This window comes from Cyanistes caeruleus, chromosome 1 (assembly GCF_971803275.1).
Source record: "Cyanistes caeruleus chromosome 1, bCyaCae1.hap1.1, whole genome shotgun sequence".
Classification (NCBI taxonomy): Eukaryota; Metazoa; Chordata; class Aves; order Passeriformes; family Paridae; genus Cyanistes; species Cyanistes caeruleus.
The window spans coordinates 44,404,567-44,424,411 of record NC_141701.1 but is presented as its reverse complement, the minus strand read 5'-3'; the positions used below and the strand labels follow the sequence as shown (position 1 = coordinate 44,424,411).

The following is a 19,845-nucleotide window of genomic DNA, read 5'->3' as shown; positions in this document are numbered from 1 at the left end:
TACATTTATGCAAACTGACAAATAAATACAGTCACAAGGTCAGTTTGTATATTCCCTGTTCACATTTATGAACGCTCACAGACATAGAAAGCACCGTTATAGTCAGTGAGATAATTCTTCTAGATAGCTCTCAGAATCTGCAAAAGATTAATAGCCTGATAGAAATCATTTTATAAATTATTTGACAAAGAGAAAACATGGATTACAAAGGTACAAAATTTACAGCAAATAATTTCATCAGTCTCACTTTTGGGGAAGTGGTATTTTATGAAAAATGAAACAGGGTTACTGCTTGGATAAATAAATAATAGCAAAGGACAAAAGGGGACATTTGAAGGAGGATATAAATCCACATATCATAGTGAACCAATCGATCTGTCACTGAATAGTGTCCATCTAAGCAAGCTCACTGATACTTGGGGAAGCTTCTCTTGGCATTGGCTAATCATTTTTATCAGAGTAGGCAATAAACCCTTGAAATTATCTTCTCTTTTTCTGCATCTGTATACTCTCACAGAATCACAAAATGATTGGGATTGGAAGAGACCCCTGTAGATCATATAATCATCCACTGTCCCTCCAGCAGGTTCACCTAGAATGGGGTGTTCAGGACCATATCCAGGCAGGCTTTGAATATCTCTCCAGGGAGATTCTACAGCCTATCTGGGCAGCCTGTTCCAGTGGTCTGGAATGCTCACATTAAAGAAGTTTTTCATCATACTCTGATGGAATTTCCTGTGTCAGTTTGTGCCAATATTGTTCTTTGTCTTGTCACTGGGCACCACTGAAAAGAGCCTGGCAACCTCTTCTTGACACCTGCCTTTAGGATATTTGTATGAAATTATAAGACCCCCTCTCAGTCATCTTTTCCCAAGAAAAATAGGCCCAACTCTCTCAACCCATTGTCTTCCCATAACAGTAAATAGAGATTATACTTTTGTATTGAAAGGTCTGCCTCTCATAGAGAATGACAGCTTCACTCTGTTAACAAAAACTCTTAAAATTTACTAAAAATATGACTTCACAAAATCAGATAAACAAAAGTAATACTTTATTATGTTCACATTTCAAACCAAATTTTCTAGGTTTTTTTCCCTATTTTTTTTTTTTCTGTATTTCATTTAATTGCAAGCAATTATATATATATATATATATATGTTTTGTTTTCTGAGAGCAATAGTTCAAAGTCATGATGATTGACTAATATCTGAAGTTTGTGTTCAGACAGAATTTGATCTTACCTCAGACTCAGAACAAGTTATGCAGGTCTGCTGGCTCACTGTATTTTCTTCTTATATTTTGCACACAACAACTCTTGAATTATATAAAATTTAGTCCAACAACTCTTTCGTTATATAAAATTTTATTCCCTTGTTTTCCTTGTTTCTAGGAACTTACAATGATATTGACTCCTACTGAAATTCAGGATTGCTTCTCTCATTCTGCAGTAATGGTTTAGTACATATTTATTTTGCTGAAACTACTGTACTCTTTGCTGAAAATGTAGCTAAAACTTACAGGGTGGGAGACCTTTCATAAAGACTGACCTAAAATATCTGAAGTAAGAAAAATTACTGCAGGTCTCATATTTATATTCGGATCTGATATCCTCAGTTTAGCTTCTCCTACAAAGCTAAAACAAAAAATCTTATAATCATGGTTGTTTGTTAGTCTGGACTGCTGAACTCTTCAGAAGCAGAGCTGTTTCCTAGGAGAGCAACAAATGCCCTGGGAATTCAGCCATCTCTACAAGGAACTGTGAGGTCTTGGGCCTTTTCATGGAGACTGTAAACATGCCTGTTCTCCATTTGGACTTAGAGTGAAGTAAAGTATAAAAAAAAAAGATAATAAATCTTTTTAAGAAATAAAAATTCCACTTTTTTTCCTTTACCTCTCTGTCTCACACCCACCCCTAAAGAACATAGATAATTATTGCTGCAGGGTGAGCAGGAAGAAAGTGAAAGTTGTTAAGAGTTTCTATTTTTACACAGATATAAATGATACCCAGTGGGACCATAAAAGAATCTAGGTAGATAGACATCAGCAGTCATGTTACAAAACTGGAAGCTGTAAGATTATATCCAATGAAAATTATGAGAATATTTTATCTATTAAATAATCTTTTGAAACTGATTATTGCACAGTAATAATAGAGGTGCACAATAATAATAGAGGGAGAGGGGGAATAGGGATGGAGTTTTTTCACAAGTGACAAGCCAAGCAGGAATAGATAACATTAACTTTCAAGAAACTACCATTCTATTCCTGAAAAGCCATTAAAATATTGACCCAAATGTGTCCTAAAATCAGTATAAGTACATGAGTGTACTGTAAATAAAACATTTTGAGAGCTGAACTATTTTTGGACAAATGAACATCTTTTGAAATTTTAAAGGATTTTTTGAAGACTCTCCAGATCAAGATCTGCTCTTGTTCTTGCATTGTTTGCATTCCCCTTTTTGTTGCTTTTGGTACATCTTCACTTTGATCCTAAGCCTACATTTCAAGGGAATTATTACCTTACAGGACAAACACCATCTAGGTTTAAGACAATGAATTCAAATGTTGTTGCTGCTATAGCAGAAAGGCCAGTCCAGGCACCTGGGTTCACCAGCATCCTGGGACAATATTCGGGCAGCTGTATTGATCCGAGACCAGTGCAGTCTACTCACTTTCAAAGCTAACCAGCTGAAAGGAAGTTTGGATAAAGCCAAAAAATCTGCACTCATGACTGCTTTTGAAGCTGTTGACATATCTTAAAGATAGTATAATCTTACACACGATCCCTAGAAGTGTTAGCTGTTCTGGGCAAAAATCTCACAGGAACAGCGCATTAGTTTTGACTTATGAACCATCTAAGTAACTCTTACAGAAAAAGCCACTCAACTGGTCTGAAAAACTGATGCTTTGTAAATTGCATTTACAATCAGAAAGACAAAATGATTGAGTCTAATCATTAATTGGGAGATCAGTTCTCTGGTGTTAGATTTCTTCTGTAGACAAACTTGGAAATATATATATTTAGTAACCTCAAAATATAACACTTATTCAAGTCAAAATTTCCTTGGGTTTATTTTCTGCAAAATGTAAATGCTTCCTAAGGGTTGGTCTTTTTCCCTATGAATATTTTGGCATAGTATTCCTGCTAATAGAGTTTACAGAGAGAGTGTACTTTCAGAAAGTGAGTTTCTAAATTATAGTTCCCAATGATGGCATTGTAAACCTGAACCTTTACACTTAAAATAATAGTAACTTACAATTTACAAGCTTACAATTACAGTAATAGTCAGTGATACCTGTGTCCAGTAAAAAAATTTTGAATTTCAAGCTAGGCACAGCCAATAAATATCCTAAATTACATCCAAACGCACCCAGATATTTTTTTTGAAATCAAATAAATTGTATCTCTATGACAATATTGAAAGATGAGAATCAGACCCAGTGGATTGACACCTAAGAAAATGAAATCAGAATTTAGCTCTTGCACAGAATGAACCCTCAGCAGGCACTTCTAGTGTTAACATTTTCTACAAAACCCTGCAGATGGAGTACATCTCCTGCTTACATTGCCACTTACTCCAGAAGTCCTTCTCCTACTGAGTTACTTCCTCTCTTTGTGTTGCACCCCACAACCCTCCTTTTTCTCTTTACCTTGCAACCAAGTCTTCCCTCTGCTCAGCTCAGCACATCTCCTCTGTGCTCACTTTAGGCTGAAGGAGAACACTGGCATCTCAGCCCTTTAGTCTTTTGTGTGCTTATTCTTTTACTTTTCTCTATCCCCATACAGTATGTCATTTTCTCCTATCTATCTGCATGAGTGTAGCTTTTGCTGGTTCTGTAAAACATTTGTTCTTTATTCTGCCTCTCTTCCTGTAGAACACTTTATCACAGTTTTCATAAAGGCCTTTACAAAATAGGGAGAAAGAGAAGCAGTCTCTCTTCTATTCACTCCTTCAAACTGAAAGCTGAGCATATGCTCACACTTGCCTTCTTTGAAAGATGTGATGAGAGATTATACCTGCCATATGCACAGAGTCCTATAAAGTTGATGGAAAGGAAGGTCAAACCAACTTTTCATGAGCTCTGCACCCAACAGAGCACCAGGTCCATTCACAGTGATATTCCCAGCATTAATAGACTGCAGAGATTCACCTGGCCATGTGATTCCTGCCAAGGGATTTTTACCCAGAGCCACGGCAAACATTAAGCCTTTCTTGTTCACTTTTACTGACAATGAAAGATTCGACTGCATCCTGGAACATCAGTGCAACAGATAATGTAAATGCAAGCAGAAACCTCTGAAAAGTTCCCTTCTCTCTTATAACTCATTATCTCTGATATTGTCTCTTTGTATTATTATGTGTCTCCCCTCTGGCCACCCCTGCAAGCTGCTTAAGCAGTAAAGAGAACAGCTTTTCCAAGACTATTTAAAAATAAAAAACAAAACACTTCTATAGGTTTATGAAAGAAAGAGAGAGCTCTGGATCCTCAAATGTGACAGTTAGCATGGGTTGACTTGAACTTTACCCATATAACTTATTGAAACTGATGCATTAAATTAAATCAATACACTGGATATCACTTTGCCATCTACTATTAAATCTAGGCTGAAATGATCTGATGTGGAGTGAATTCAGGTGGGAGTGAGATGAAATATTCTATACCAGAAGGCAGAAATTCCACTTGTTAATTGATGGGTTGTTAGCAAGACTTTAAACAACTTGGCAGCTGGCTGGCAGGCCTTGTTCAGTGGGTGAGCACATATGATGTATTGATATTTAAAAGGATATAACCCACTTACAATCCATATAATCACACTTCTTCCTCACACTTTTTTCTACCTAGTCTTGTCACAGTCAAGAGCAAGGAGTTATGGCAATGGAAGAGATAAAAACAAAATGCTTTCTGCATTCTTTCTCTTTATTTAGCCTGACAGCATTCTGAAAACAGTGAATTTCATTATTTGCCCTGTACAGTTCTAGCTGAAGGACTAAGTTTTGTTTGCCTAGAAAGGAGACCAAGTACCCCTTTTCACTATCACAAGTTCTTTTTCTAGTTTTCTAACATAGTAATGAGTTATAAATAAGAAAGTGCTACTCAGAAAACTTAAATTCATCAAGCAGACCAAGAGTAAGAAACATTTCAGGGCTTCTTCTGCATTTATTTCCATACAGTATTTACTACACATTAAGTTCACTATTGTCCTTTCATTCACTACTTCATGTCTATATGTGTTGTACAAGACCATTGGAGTGGTATAAAAGTACTTCACAGTCTTTATCCTTACAACTACTGTGCACAGAGGGTATTTTACTCATTTTATAAGTTATGAAATGTAGCACACAGAAAATAAATTACTTTCTCAGTGTTAGAGAACTGAGAAACTTGAATCAAACCTTATTGTTCCAAAGGTGTGTACAAACCTGGAGTCTGTGTTTCACTGGCATTATAGAGGTCTATAAAGGTCACAATTTCATTCTTCCCTTGCTTCAGATCACTCGTTTTCCAGAGTACATCTCCTCTTTGATGCCCAGTGAACCCCTCTCCTCACCAGGTGACTACCTGCTTTACTGCATCAAGTTAACACTGTACATGAAAAATTACTAGATGTCATCTGAGATGCTGACCCACGTTTAGTGATAGTCTCAGGAACAGAATCACCCCATTTGCACAGAGTTGCAAAGACTTGCTAAATATGTGGTAAGTGCAATGTCACTTGTGTTTACTTCTGCTGTGCAGTTCTGTGGAAATACAGACCACCAGCTCTGAGTGTCTCCCTAACCCCCATTACATCCAAATCAGGAACCTGCTCCAAAGGAGACTTATCCTGCCCTACCCTACATGTTTAAGTCACATTATGGAAATGTCTGAACTGAGTTGTCTGGATGATATTCTCCAAGAGCTGTCTTCAGCACTCCTCACAGCACCTCACAGGACAGATAGAGCTAGCTAGCCTAGTGCAGCCCCCCCTGAAATATACCTCAGATGGATACTGGCCATCAGCACCTGGTGCTTCTGACTTCAGATTAACCTCTCTGCCACTGAACCACTTGATTAGGTAGACCAATCTTTTGGTAAACCATGAACTTCTTTTTTTTTTTTTTTGCAAGATTCAAAAATTTAATGAGCACTTACTTATAGGTCTAGATAATATGGCTCTCACATGGATATTCATGGCACAGTCTGAATTAAAATGGATTCCCAATGACAACTTTTTTAAACAAGCTTGATTATAAACACATTTGGGATAGAAACGTGAGAATGATAATGGTTCTTCCAATCTAGCATTGCTGGAGAATGACAATGAGTGATCTCCTTCGCCTTTCCATTGCTTTGGGATAATGAAATACATTATTGTAGCAGGATGCTCTGCCTAAGTGGGGGGTGAAACAGCACTGGGCTTACACGACTTATGGTCTTGAAGAATGCTTGGACCAGCCTGACTCTGCAATCCTAAAGCTAAAAATTCTAAGAATGTGAAAAATAGTGTTTCCGGACAGAAACTGACACTGAGGGTATGGCAAAGATCCTGATGAGGGAACCAAGAAGTGATAGCACAGATCTTATCTAAAACTGCTGAGATAAAGGCTGCTGAGCTGGCATGTGTAGCCTAGAAACATTTGATTGACACTCAACCACTTTATACTATAAAAGCTCAGTCCCACTGTTTTACAGCACTAACCTAACACATTTCTTCTGGAGGTGTGTGTGGAGATTCCTGCCTTGAGCAGGGACACCTCAAGGTTAATCCCTGAGGTCAAGTGAGAGATTTGGCCACAGTCATTGGCATGAGTAGGTAACATAAATCTCTACTTATTAATTATTCATCTAGCTTTGAAATTATTGATTAAACAAAAATGGCATTATACTATTATTTATAACTATCTAGACTGTGTTAATTTTGATTAATGTCTTTTCAGTCTAATTGTTATAATAAATTTAAATGAATTATCTTTCTACCAACATATTTATATTTATATACAAATAAATATAATATTTATATGTTTGTGTTAATATTCATAAAAGATAAATTCACATAAAGGATCAATTATTCCTATAAAGTCCTTTAAACATAAATTGCTGACCAAGTCTGGGACTCGGATTGGATCCAACCATAGTTAGACTCCTCTTTGAGAAGGAGTTTAGAAAGAGAGCAAGAAGGTTGAGCTTCATGACTCAACTGGACTGCTGCCCTCATAAACTTTTCCTATAGCTTTAATTCTGTTTGTGACAGTTAAAAAGAGGAAAAGCATGGTCATGTTTCCATTAGAATGGTGGGGGATTTTGATGCTAGCTACAAGGGCTGAATATCTTCCAGAAGCCCTAACATATGGCATGCTCAATGGAAGTTCCATGTTCAGGGCATCTCAAAATTTATCTTGAGCCATTAAATATGCTGGAAATCTCCCTTGTGAAGAATAACTGGCACTGAGGAACTCAAAAAGCTTAGAAATAATATAAGATTATTAATTTTCTTAATTTACAGTTTTATGATGCAATTTCTCACCCAAATGAAAGCTCCACTCTTTGAGGTGAAATGTTTAAAGATGTCTGCACAACTGCAATAAAAATATTCAAGGTGATGAAAGACCAAGAATATGATGAGGTTATTGTAATTATGGCAGAGCTTGCAGGTACAAACCATCTGGCAGAACTGCTAATTTCATAGCAGCATATTCTCAGTGTGCTAACTTTGTCAAAAGCTTTGAAAGTCAGCATCCATTTATATTCTTAGCTACTGTTTTCAAAGGTCACTCTCTAAAGTGTTCACACAAAGACAGAGAGAATAGAAAAAGCCTGACTGTTTATTCACATTTTACTTGCACATAAAAGGCAATTCTGAATTTAACTGGGAGAAGAAATGTGGCATGCATTCAACAGTTAAGAAACATCAAGCTGTAGCACTTGAGAATGTCTTTAAACATACTGATGGGACAGTACTATCTTATCCTGGAATTATTAACACCATCTCTCCTTTAATATGTAGTATTACTTTTTAATTATAAGTATTTAATTTGACTGATGATACATATATTTGCTTTCTGGCAATGGATACTTCACAGGACCAGTGGCCTGACATATTTTTTTTTTATTTAAATACTCTAATAATTCTAAAGAAACACTGTAGTTATCATCAATTAATCCCTGACTCCCCAGAGACTGTTTTCTCTACAGACCACAGAGCTCCCGAGAGAGAGACTGAATAACGATGTAGTCAGGATCAAATTAGAAACTGTTTCTGCTTCCTTGAAATACATATTCTTCCAATTCATCTGCATGCAAACACATTTTGTTCTTTACTTCTTATCTGAGGAATGTAAATCACATAAAAGGTATTAATTCGTTTCTGGTAGAAAGGAAATTTTCCTTTTGCAGAAATCTCTGCTGATAGCAATAGGCTTTTATACTTTATGGCCAAAGTAGAAGAGATGTTTAAGTATTTCCTTTTGGGAACTTTATATTTGGCATATAGGTTTCATTGGACAAGCACACAAACAAATCCCATGACAGTTTTTTGCAGTGATTTTGCAAAGTTTATATGCAGTTTACCGAAACCAAAGGGGATTGTATATGCAACTAATTTGTTTGTTTGCTTGCTCTTGAGATTACCTATTTATCTCCCTCCAGACAATGATGAAGACAAATACTTTTATCCTTGGCACAACGTGAATATTTCACCCCAAAATGAGTTTGAAATATTCAAAAAAAAGTTTATTTAAAAAACTTCAGTAAATGCAGATATTTGCCATTTGTAAACTGTATGTTTCAAAGATCTGTCAGCTGGTGTTCTGACTGCTGAGGAGAAGAAAAAAAAAATCTTCATTTTTCTGTGCACAAGTTGCTAAATTTAAGACTGCTATACAGCCAATATCCATATCTGAAAGGCTCATATGTAGTGAAATATATTAAGAAGTATCACTCAGAATTAGTAACAGTGATTTTTTTTAACAGAAATATCATATTCTGCAGTGCATATAATAAATTCCACACAAGCAAAATTTTAAAAGTTAATTTCAAGATAAATGTTTCAATAAGGTTTGAATATGAATAAAATTTTAGAAGAAATACACTTAAACATATTTTTCACCTCTGCTGTGATAGGTTTGTATTCATGCATATTGAGGAAGTATCTGAGATTATACTTGGAAGATTCCTGACAGGGAAAGCTTGTAGGAGTGAGAAATACAAACAAATAAGATATATAATGAGAAAAGGAAGGGTTGGATATATAAAGGATGAATGGCAAATATCACTTGGATAAACAGAGCGTGTTTCCTTAGTAAAGCAAACCATAAACAAAATGGAAAACAAAATGAAAGAAATTCAGAATGGACAGAAGGATAAGAGAAAGAACAATATGTGTGGAACAAGTTTAGGAAATAAACTCAGGAATAAAAGATAAAAATAGGACAAATTGTGCTTAGAATTCTCATAATTTTTTAACTGGCCAAAAGCCATGTATTTGATGCCATTGGTTGTATTCCTCTGAGCTAGAATCCTTTTTGCAGGTTTTCTCAGGTCTCACCCTTTTGTCTCACATGAAGCCATAGTCCAGGGCTGTTAGGAATAAAGTCCAGCATTAGTTTCCTCTGTAGTTTTTACTTTGTAACTTAGGGAAATTGAAATTGGTTCAAAAATCTCAGATTGGAAAATCTATGGGGGTTATAACAGCAATAATTTAACGGAGTAAAAAAATAAGAAATTTAAAATGCTTTTATAAGTGTTGTGGCCATATCCATTCATTGCAAAGCTCTTTTTTCAACACATATTCAGCTTAACAGAATATTACTTCAGGGAAAGTTTTTTGTAAGAAGTAGTTTGAACCATTAGGTTTTGATTTGATTTATGAGATTTTAGCTCAATTCTACTGGGCCTGCATTGTCCTCTATTGACACAAAGGATGTTCAGAAATAATATAGAAAGTGTGGAAAAGCAGAAAAACTCTGCCCCTGTATGTGTGAGAGCAGAATGATGGTTAGTCAAAAAAATAGAACACAAAAAGCTAGAGTTAAAATAACAGCAATAAATATTTTTTTTAGGCTACTGATTTAAAGGCAGCTGTGGCCCTGTATTCAAGGAGAGTGATTCCATGGAATGAAAAAGACAATTCTTTTATAAGAATAAAGCCCTAAAAAAGTTTGCTAGCACTGTTGCTGCTCCCTAAAGAACCATGAGGGTTATATTTGCAAACAGAATAATAAGGAGAGAAATGTGAATGTTTATAGGCAGACCTGGCCAACTAACCTTGGCTCAGCTTTGGTAAGGCACGAGTGGTTATCACAAAAACAGGCAGTATTAATGAGTAAAGTGACCCTGAATGAGTGAGAATATGGCAAATTTTTCCTCAGGGAGGATTTTCTTTAAAAGAGGTTGGAAATCACTACCTGTAGGACAGCTGGTTATCCCGGTCAGATACAATTCAATTGTTCTGTCCTTTGATTAGGAGTATACTTATCATGTTGTCTAGAGCCATGCAAAATCAGGTTGTCACACAAAAGTTATGTCATTCTGAAGAAGTATGTTAAAAACAACATGACTTGAACAAGTCCACCTAGTTTTGGGAAGTTTAGATATAGCAAAGCAAACTGCAAAAATAAAATGTTGTGATGGAACTCCGTAATTTTCCAGTCATCAAAGTGGAACATTTGGTTAGATTTAAAACCTAATCAATTACACAGAATTTTACAGGGGAAACAAAACAAAACAAAAAGCAAACCCAAACTGAAAAACACTCTACTAGTGTGATGAAAAGATGGTTCATGTGACTGTTGTAGCATCCTATTCCAGTAATAATCAAATTGAAGATTAATCTGCAAAGAAAGCAACAAATGGCATGCATTCAGGAAAAGGACAGGAGAAAGCAGTGGAATTCTTTCTTTCATATATGCAGAATAAATTAGAGAGAAAATATTTCCCTCTTCTTTACAAAGAAGACAGATAATCTTCCAGCCAGTACATTCCAAGCAAGAAAGAGAGGACCATAGAGAAGCTGATTGAACTTTGTGGCTGACAGAAAAATCTAAGAGGCCAAGGGAATATGGAGGAACATATAAGAAGGAAGCGTTTTTACACAGTGTGACAAAAGTAGTAATTACAGTGACAGTAATAAATACATTCTAGGCAGGAGACTGTCAATATACAGTTGATTTGGGCGTGTTGGATATTCTTAGAAAGAATTATCAGGTAACCAGCTGCTTCTTAAAGCTTTTGTCAGAATTTTTGGAAGGTTGTTTTAATACGAATGGAAAAAAGGCACCATCAGTGCTTTGCAGAAAGTGCTTCTGAGAGTTACAAAACACCAGATAAATTAATTCTCTGCTGGAAATGAAAGATATGAGAAGCTATATACTGCATATGAGAGGCTAGATTTGTTAAAAAGAACTTCCAGTAGCTGAAGAAAAAGAGCATAAGTTATGCAATGGAGACCAAGTAAGTTCCTGATGTGACTAATGTAAAACATAAGCATAATTAGTAAAAAAAATATGACAGCATTGGTTTTCCATGCTGTGCTCTTTTTGACAGAGTTAATTTTCTCCATAGTAGCTAATAAGGGGCAATGTTTTGTATTTGTACTGGAAATAGTGTTGATAGCCCAAAGATGTTTTTTGTTATAGCTGAGCAGGGCTTGTACAGCATCAGTGCCTTTTTGCCTCCCCCATCATGCCGCCAATGAGCAGTCTGTGGGTGCACAAGGAGATGGGTGGGGACACAGCTGGGGCGGCTGATCCCCAACTCACCAAAGGGATTTTCCATTTAGCTCAACATAGAAAGACTGGTGAATAAGAGGAAAGGAGGGACTTTTGAAGTGATGGAATTTTTCTTTCCTAGTCATTGTATGTGATGCAGCCAGATTTTCCAGGAGTTGGCTGAACACCTCCCTACCAACAGGAAGTGTTTAAAAAAAAATTATCTCAGTCCATGAGTTATTTTTTATTTTTCCCATTCTGGTTCTCCTCTCCATCACATGGGGGGAGTGAACAGGTGGCTGTGTTGGGTTTAGTTGATGGTTGGTATTAAAGCAGGACACATACATGCCATATACAGACACCCTAGCTGTGCAGAAAAATCCTCAACAGCTGGGTGTAGTCCCTTGTTGTCCTTATTTGTAGGAAAGGGACCTACCTACTTTTGGAAATTATTGAAGAAATAATCAACTCTGAAAATTGCTGCAGAAATTCAGTATTGATAAAAAAGGAAAAATATTGTTAAATCTATACCTTTTTATGAAACCACTGAAGTACAAAGGAAGAAAAGAAATTTTGTCATGGATTGTACTTACGCATTTCATATCATATTGTTTTTTCAGAAAACTGCACCTGGATGGAGTTGGTGAAAATATTCTAAAAATTACACAAAATCTCTGTGGAAATTCTCATGAAAAAAAAAAAAAAAAGTTAGAAAAGTAATTGGTTTAATTTGAAGATAAGTAAAAATAAATTTCATAAATTCCACTGACCCTCTTTAACCATTAAAATAGCCCAGAAACTTAAAAAAAAAAAAAAAAAAAAAAAGACTAAAAGGAAAAAAAAAAAAAAAGAGTGTTATTGTTACTACTTTCAAGGAGTAGTCATCATGTCTTGATAGGTGATATTTCCCTGAATGGGCATTACATGGAAATTTCAGCAAAAAAACAGATAAAATTTAATAATTAATTCTAAATGTATCTGAAAGTACAAAGAAAAAGAAAAACTTTCTTAAAATCATTGCAACTCAATGCAAAGATTTGATGAATTATGTTGAGCTCTTCGAATCCAGTACTTTGTGACAAAATCACCAGAGATGATAATTATTGTGAGAGAGTAACTCTCAACTGGTGCTCTTGGGAAAATCTGCAACATTTGTGACATGCATATGCCACCATATTCTTGTCTTCTTGTGCAGAAGAAAAGAAGCACTTTGTCTCTGGAATTTGTGTACGGGTGTAGAGATGAGAATAGTAAGAGACCAAGTGTCAAGCAGTTTCCTGCCCTGGTGTATCATTACTCTCAGATATTATAAAATCTATGCCTTACCTTTGCAATTTATCACTCTCTCAAAGTTGTTGTGGAATTGAGAGATGCTTTATGTACAGGTACTGAAAAAAACCACTGCAGTTAGTCATTTACATCAACTATGTAAATTTTTGTTGAACAATTTAAATTCAAAATAGAATCGTGACTATAGAGATAATTTATTCAGACTGCTTTTGTCCATGTAGGAATACTATTTATGCTGTACTGTATTTCCATACACTGTTTGATTTGTAAAGTTAAACATTTATGTCCTTTATTGATATAATCATTCGTGTCTTTGGAGAATTAGTGAGCACTGATCAATAGTTTGGAGGTTAATCAGTACTTTACTCCTTCACTCCAGTTAAATTTAGTTCAATTAAACAGAATTGATGCTAATTACTGTCCTGATTGAGCAGTGGTTATTACCATATTACCATTCACTATCAGAAAGCTAAATCAGTTCCCCAAGAGGCAGCTCAATAGAGCAGTTATAGTGACATAGCATGCCCCAATTAAACCATCTATATTGTGACAACATATTTATGTAGAAATTTTCATGCTGATACAAATTAGAAACTTGTATTTCAAGACTAGACAGCACATAGCCAAGACACAGATGAGTGCACCAGTATAAAGATGGAAAAATGTAAATATTGACCCTAAAGCAATGTTCCATTGCACCTGTGAATAAAAAAAAACATAGTTATTTCAAGGTTCAGTTCAGGAATAAAGAAACCTCTGCTCACCTTGTGGAGGAAAAATTGAGAAACTGCTTTTTCTGAAGCATTTAAAAATATAATTTTTGCAAAGTGTTTCACATACAGACTATGTTCTAGTCCTTTTCCTCTCTTTCCCATATTCCTTCTCTCTGTTTAGGAGCTGAAGAGTAGATGTAGGTGCTGGGATTTAATCTGTGCATGAGGAGTTATTTGTGCAACACTTTTAACTAAATGGGGTAAAAATTCAGCATTTCTTAACGCTGTGGCCATACTTATTTTTAATTTACAAAATAAAAAAACCGACATAGAGATGCATACAGAAATGTTAAAAAAATATGTATCACAATAGTATTTGCTGAATTATTTATTTCATCTTGTTGCTTTTCTCCCCACACCTGCCAGTTCAGTTCCTGATGCTTGGAAATCCAAACATCTGTAATAGCTAACAGTGATAAAGGTGTAACACTTTATGTTTTTAAGCTAGGTATGAAAATTAAATAATTAATCCTTGTATGAGTGTCTCTTCTCTCTTAAGTTAGAAGGGTACAACTATTCAGTGTATTTGTATTCAATGTGTCAGATCATCTGTGAGTACAGCTCTGCCTACCCAAATGTATATGCTTAAAGCGAGATTAATTTATCAAATCATCACAAAGCCTATACATAAGAAGATGAAAATATTATTATTCTCCCTATGATAGCCCTCTCAAAAGTTATGCTGTCCTAGGAGACCTTCTTCTCCACTTTCTTTGGATCAAAACCTTTTATCTTTCAATATTTATGAAATATGTATTATATAAGAGTACAATGCTGATATCTGTGTGGCAGGGGAGAATGCTTGATTTGGTTGGGGTTTTATTTAACTTTGTTTAAATCTTTCACATACAATATTATCTTTTGAAACAACTATTATTTAACTTTCAGGTCTGATATAACTTGCCAGGCAATAAGTTACATCAGAGTTTATCTGAGTTTATTAGCTAAGTTTCTTAAGGGCAGACAAAGAAAGTAGCTGTGTGCCCTTCGTCAGCCTTCTTCCCCATACCTTTTCTTCAGAGAAATCATGGAAACCAAAAAAACCCAAGAAATAAACCTAAATCTTTCTCTGATCACTCTCTTCTTCCCAGGCTTTTCTCACAGTTTTATCTATTTCTTCCCCTCTAGATGAGCAGCAGGATAGGGCTTATGGGCTATGGTGAGTTAGTCACAGGTCTGCTGTTCCTTCCTCCTCCTCCTCCTCAGGTCTCATATTTTTTCCCTGTTTCAGCATGGGATCCCTTCCGCAGGAGATGGAAACAAAGATGTTGGTTTGATTTGCTCAGGTGCTGTAGGTAAACATCTTTGAGGCTTTGAAATCACAGAGAGGAGCCAAAAAGAATAGGTAATAATTTGTTGTTATTTTATATGACTAAAATGTAGTCTTCGAATCCTGTAAATATTTAAATCACATCTAAAATTAATTTTGTACAAGTACATTGAAGTGGGACAAAATATGAAATGTAAAATACGATTCTAAGAGAAGCCGATGTTTCGATTTATACAAAAATTCTTTCTAATTCTTTCTCCATTTCCATTTTTACACATCATGTTTCATACATATTTTTGGTAAATTTCCAATGTTCTTAAAGTATTTTGGTTTTGATTTTTAATATATTTTGTTTTCAGATTGTTTATATTATCCTGCTGTTTTATCCAGAGTAAAGAGACAAAAGACACCTTGCAAATCAACCCAAATGCAGACAGAATCCTTGCCAAGAGACACCACTGCTCCTTTTGAAAATGATTATAAAGGTGGTCCAAAAATGTTGTCACAAAGGAGATACCAGTTTGGATCCCATTTCTGCAGTCTCTCTGTTTAAAATACATAAGTTTGAAAACCAGCTAATAAAGCAGAAGTGAGCTTATTGTAGTGCAAATCTCAGCTCTTCCTTCAGAAAGAACCTATGACAACAAAGAATACAAAATAGACCCATGTCTTCCTCTCTTCTTGTGAAATTCTACTGGAAGTCAAATTCAAAATGAAAATGCCATTCACCTCCCTGCCACCAGTTAACTGTTTCATTTTAGAATTATGTAAGAGCAACTCTATGATAAATACATGCATCAAGCTCTCCATAGATGGATCTGGCATAGGTTTAATCAAGTAAACCAGTCTCAATACAACCAACTCTCTTTCTGAAGCATGAAGAAGATTTTTGTTTGGTTTCTGGTCTTCACTTTTACTTTGACAGCAATGGCAAAAAACAGATTTGAAGCCACCCTATAAAACCAGGTTTGGATAAACTGACTCGATTTGACTTTGCCTGTCAAATCTTTTTAGAATTTTCCTTACATCTGAATAAAACCAGAAAGTCATTGGCTGAACTTCCCTTTGTAAAAAAAAAATTAAAAATAATTAAATATACATATACATATATATATATATATATACACACATATATATATATATATATGTATATGTATATTTAATTATTTTTATTTTTTTTAATATATACATATATATATATATATGAAATGTTACAGTTATGCATGCATAAAGATGCCAAGTGCTTAATTTAGGGAATGTATTCATGTTAAATGAACACAGGACTGTTGGATAGGCAGAATAAATGGAGGCTCTCTCAAAAGATTTTCATAATTCACATAATCTTATAATAAGCATTAGTTCCTTTAGATGCTTAATTTTATCACAAGCAACTTCTGAACCTAAGGAGGTGCACACAGCACAAACTCTAGCCAGAATTCTTCTCTGATGTTTAAATAATTTAATTAATTACTATAAACCTGCAGGAGCTTGATGGATTTATAAGAAAAATATGTATCTTTAATTTAACACTTACACCCCTGTGGGATTGTGCTAGTGAATTACTCTTTTTATTGGCAAGATTTACTTTTTTGAGTAACTAAAATGATTTGCTGGTTTCTGAAATGATTTTTTTCTCCTACCACCACCCATTTTGTCTGTTTAGGATATACTCATAGCTGATAAAAGTTTTTTTTATCAAAAAAAAAAAAAAAATAGAATAGAAGCTGGTTAATATAAAGCTGTGTAATTAAAAGTTATTGTTAATACTTGTGGTTTTGACACATTACTCTTCTTATATGGGGTCAATAGAACTGCATTATTATCCTTCAGAATGAGAGCAATTAGGCAAGAGGGAACACATATTTGTATATACATACATGTGCCTTGAGCACTTGGCAGAGTTACTGAACAACATTTGTTGGTTTTTCATGGTTTACATGCATAATTCTTTATCCTAATCTAATCTAATAAAGCAATAATTCAATAGTTTACAAAGAAAATGTAACAAATACAGAAAAACTGCCTGATAATGGTGAGCAAGCAGATATGACAGACTTTTTTTGCCCCCCAATGGTGTATTGTCTTCCTTTGTTACCCTATAAGGGTTCTAAAATTCTTCAAGGGCTCCTCAATAGTGTTCTGGCATAGAGGAGAGATCCATATTGGCAGGAGACTGATTAAGGTATTCTGCAGTCTAGAGGTTATGAATAGGAAGAAATGCTGAGATAAATTAGAAGAGCTGATGGTGATGCTCTGATTTATGTGGGGACTGCAATAGACTTCAGTCTCTAATATTAGAGTACAAGAATAAGTCAGTTATGAATGCATTTTTCTGTTTTTCTCTTTTTTTGTTTGTTTGTTTGTTTGTTTGTTTTTGGAGAGGCTTTGGCTGGTTTGTTTGTTTGTTTTTTTCCAGGACATTCTAAATCTGTGGGCATAAATACCAAAATGTCAGTGAATAGAGCTATACAACATTTTGTTTTCCAGAATAACATTACATCTTATCATCATCCTCATGGCCCTGGTTAGATCCAGAAATAAGTAACTATGCAGTAGGTGTGTCTATATTTTTTACAGCAGAGGGTTTAATTTCTGGATAAAGTGATAGTCAACTGTTTTCTTAACTAACATATTGATTATATCATGCCTTTATATGCACATTTAATTTCAAAAACATCTTAAATCTATTAAGTGCTTATCTTTCATTAATTAAGCTAAGTTCTTCATGTGGTTATAGTTTATTCCAATATCTATAAGATTTCAACAACATCCTAGTGATGTGTGTGAGCACCTCAAAGAAATATGCCTACAAACACAAACTTTTAATAAGAAAAAAAAGAAAAAAGAAAAAAAAAAGGAGCAGATGATTCAATCTAATTGCTCCTTAGATTATGCTGGGCACACAGTCCACTTATAAACTACAGCACCATGAGGCTTCCCACTGGTCAAAAAGCTGTAGGTTTTACCATTTTAAATTATGTGCAGATTTTCAAATCAGTTTGACTGTGATCTTTTGTCAAATCATTTTGTCTGTGGCATTGCACATCTTGGTGTAAGAGATGAAAACCGTAATTTTTGATGCTCTTATCATTTCAAGGAACATTGGTTAACACAATTTTTTAAACTTGAAGACTGTTTGCACAAAAAGGTACTCAATTATTAAATCTTGAGAAAAATAGCTCACCTTTAGTAATTCTGGGTCCTTGTAGTAATGCAGGCCTTCTGCTCTCTAGTAGCAGTGGAATGAAGTGGTCCCCTGTTCACATTCCTCCATTCTGTTGAGAAATCTGGGACAATATTTGAAAACACTGTGCTGAAGAACATGTCAGCTGAGGCAGCAGCACAATTAGTTTAACTATTTACACTGACATTAAAGGACTAGAAAAATAACTTCCCTTCTTGAAAGTATTAAATGTATAATACACTCCCAGGATATGGTGCTCTGAAGATATATAGACTACTCCTCTGAAATGTTTTGGAAAAGATTCAGAAAAAAAGAAATCATATGTAAAGTAAAGTACCTAGAAAACACATCTTTAGGTGGGCAATGACTTCTATACTTTGTATTTATTTTCATTTGCATAAAATAAACCGTAGAACCATATGATAATGATACACTTTTGTGATTTATTTTTTTTTTCCTAAAGAAATTTCCACTCCAAAAATAGAGTAGCAGGGGCCAGGAGCTTCCTGAGGGCTAGGAGCAGTGAGGGAACCCCCAGGGCCACAGAGGGAACCCACCCCACTGCCTTGCACCAGGGGCAGTCCCAACCCTGGCCATTGGGCAGCTTCCTGGGGATGGGGATAGACCCCCATCCCTTTGTAAAAAGGAGAAAAAACAATGTTTTCTGTTTGAAGGACAGTAAACTTTAATCCAATTTAATGTCCCAGACCATGCCAGGGGGGTGGAATAAATCCTAAAGCTTAATGTAGGTGGCCCAGGGCCCTAAACCTTAATCAGAGCATATCAGAGTCACAAGACAGCTTCTGACAAGCACATATCCACAAAATACCATAGATCAGAAACCTCCACAGCAACCATTCTGTGAGGGAAAGCTTTCCATCTGCAAATAGGCTTCATCCACCATAATTTTGAGAGGATAAAGTAGGTTCAAGTGCACAGATATTATTAACCTATGAGAAAAATGTAACTTTGTATAAGTATAAAGCTATTCCAGTGTCTATGCATTGAGACTAAGCTTTGACAGGTCAATGCAAACTGCATTTGTTATAAAAATTATAGTACTTTAAGACTGTATAAAAATATACACTAGCTGACAATTTGAGATGGGAATTCATCAGTATTGCTGCAATCTTGGAGACTACTGCAATTCTAATACACTGAGCTGTTACAAGATTTATTTAGACTCAATGGTAAGGAAATGACTAATAGCTTAAGAAATTCTTACAAAAAGGTGGGTGACAGAACCATAAATGTTCATCCAAATACATTAAAAGATCTCTGAAAACATAAATTTAAGAGGTTTCATTCTAAAAACTTTAAAGTTTAAAAATCTCCATCCACTATGGAGAGTGAAAGGAAGTTATAAGTTTGATAATATTTAATATGAACAGGGTTCCCCAAAAACATGAGACCCATATATGCTGCAACTTACAGTTTCATTAAAGTTGTTGTATTGGAAAAATATCTCCATTGATTCAATGGCTCATTAATCCAGTTTCTGACAATCAGTGGAAGCTACACTGGTGTAATTACAACTGAGTGTATATGGATATTGGAAATCAGGGTTGAAACATTACTCCATCGAATTGCAAAACATGCAAGTGTCACATTACATTGCTGTAAAAGCTGCACTGATTCTGG

General features: G+C 35.1%; 1 long non-coding RNA gene across 1 annotated transcript in view; it reads right to left on the bottom strand.

The window, feature by feature from the left end:
• The window catches only part of LOC147655468 (uncharacterized), a 28,024-nt gene extending 9,735 nt beyond the window's left edge, over positions 1 to 18,289 (bottom strand). The window contains exon 1 of the long non-coding RNA XR_015279289.1: positions 18,205 to 18,289. This is a non-coding gene — a long non-coding RNA (uncharacterized LOC147655468). The remainder of the gene's footprint in view (positions 1 to 18,204) is intronic.
• Positions 18,290 to 19,845: the final 1,556 nt, after the last annotated feature.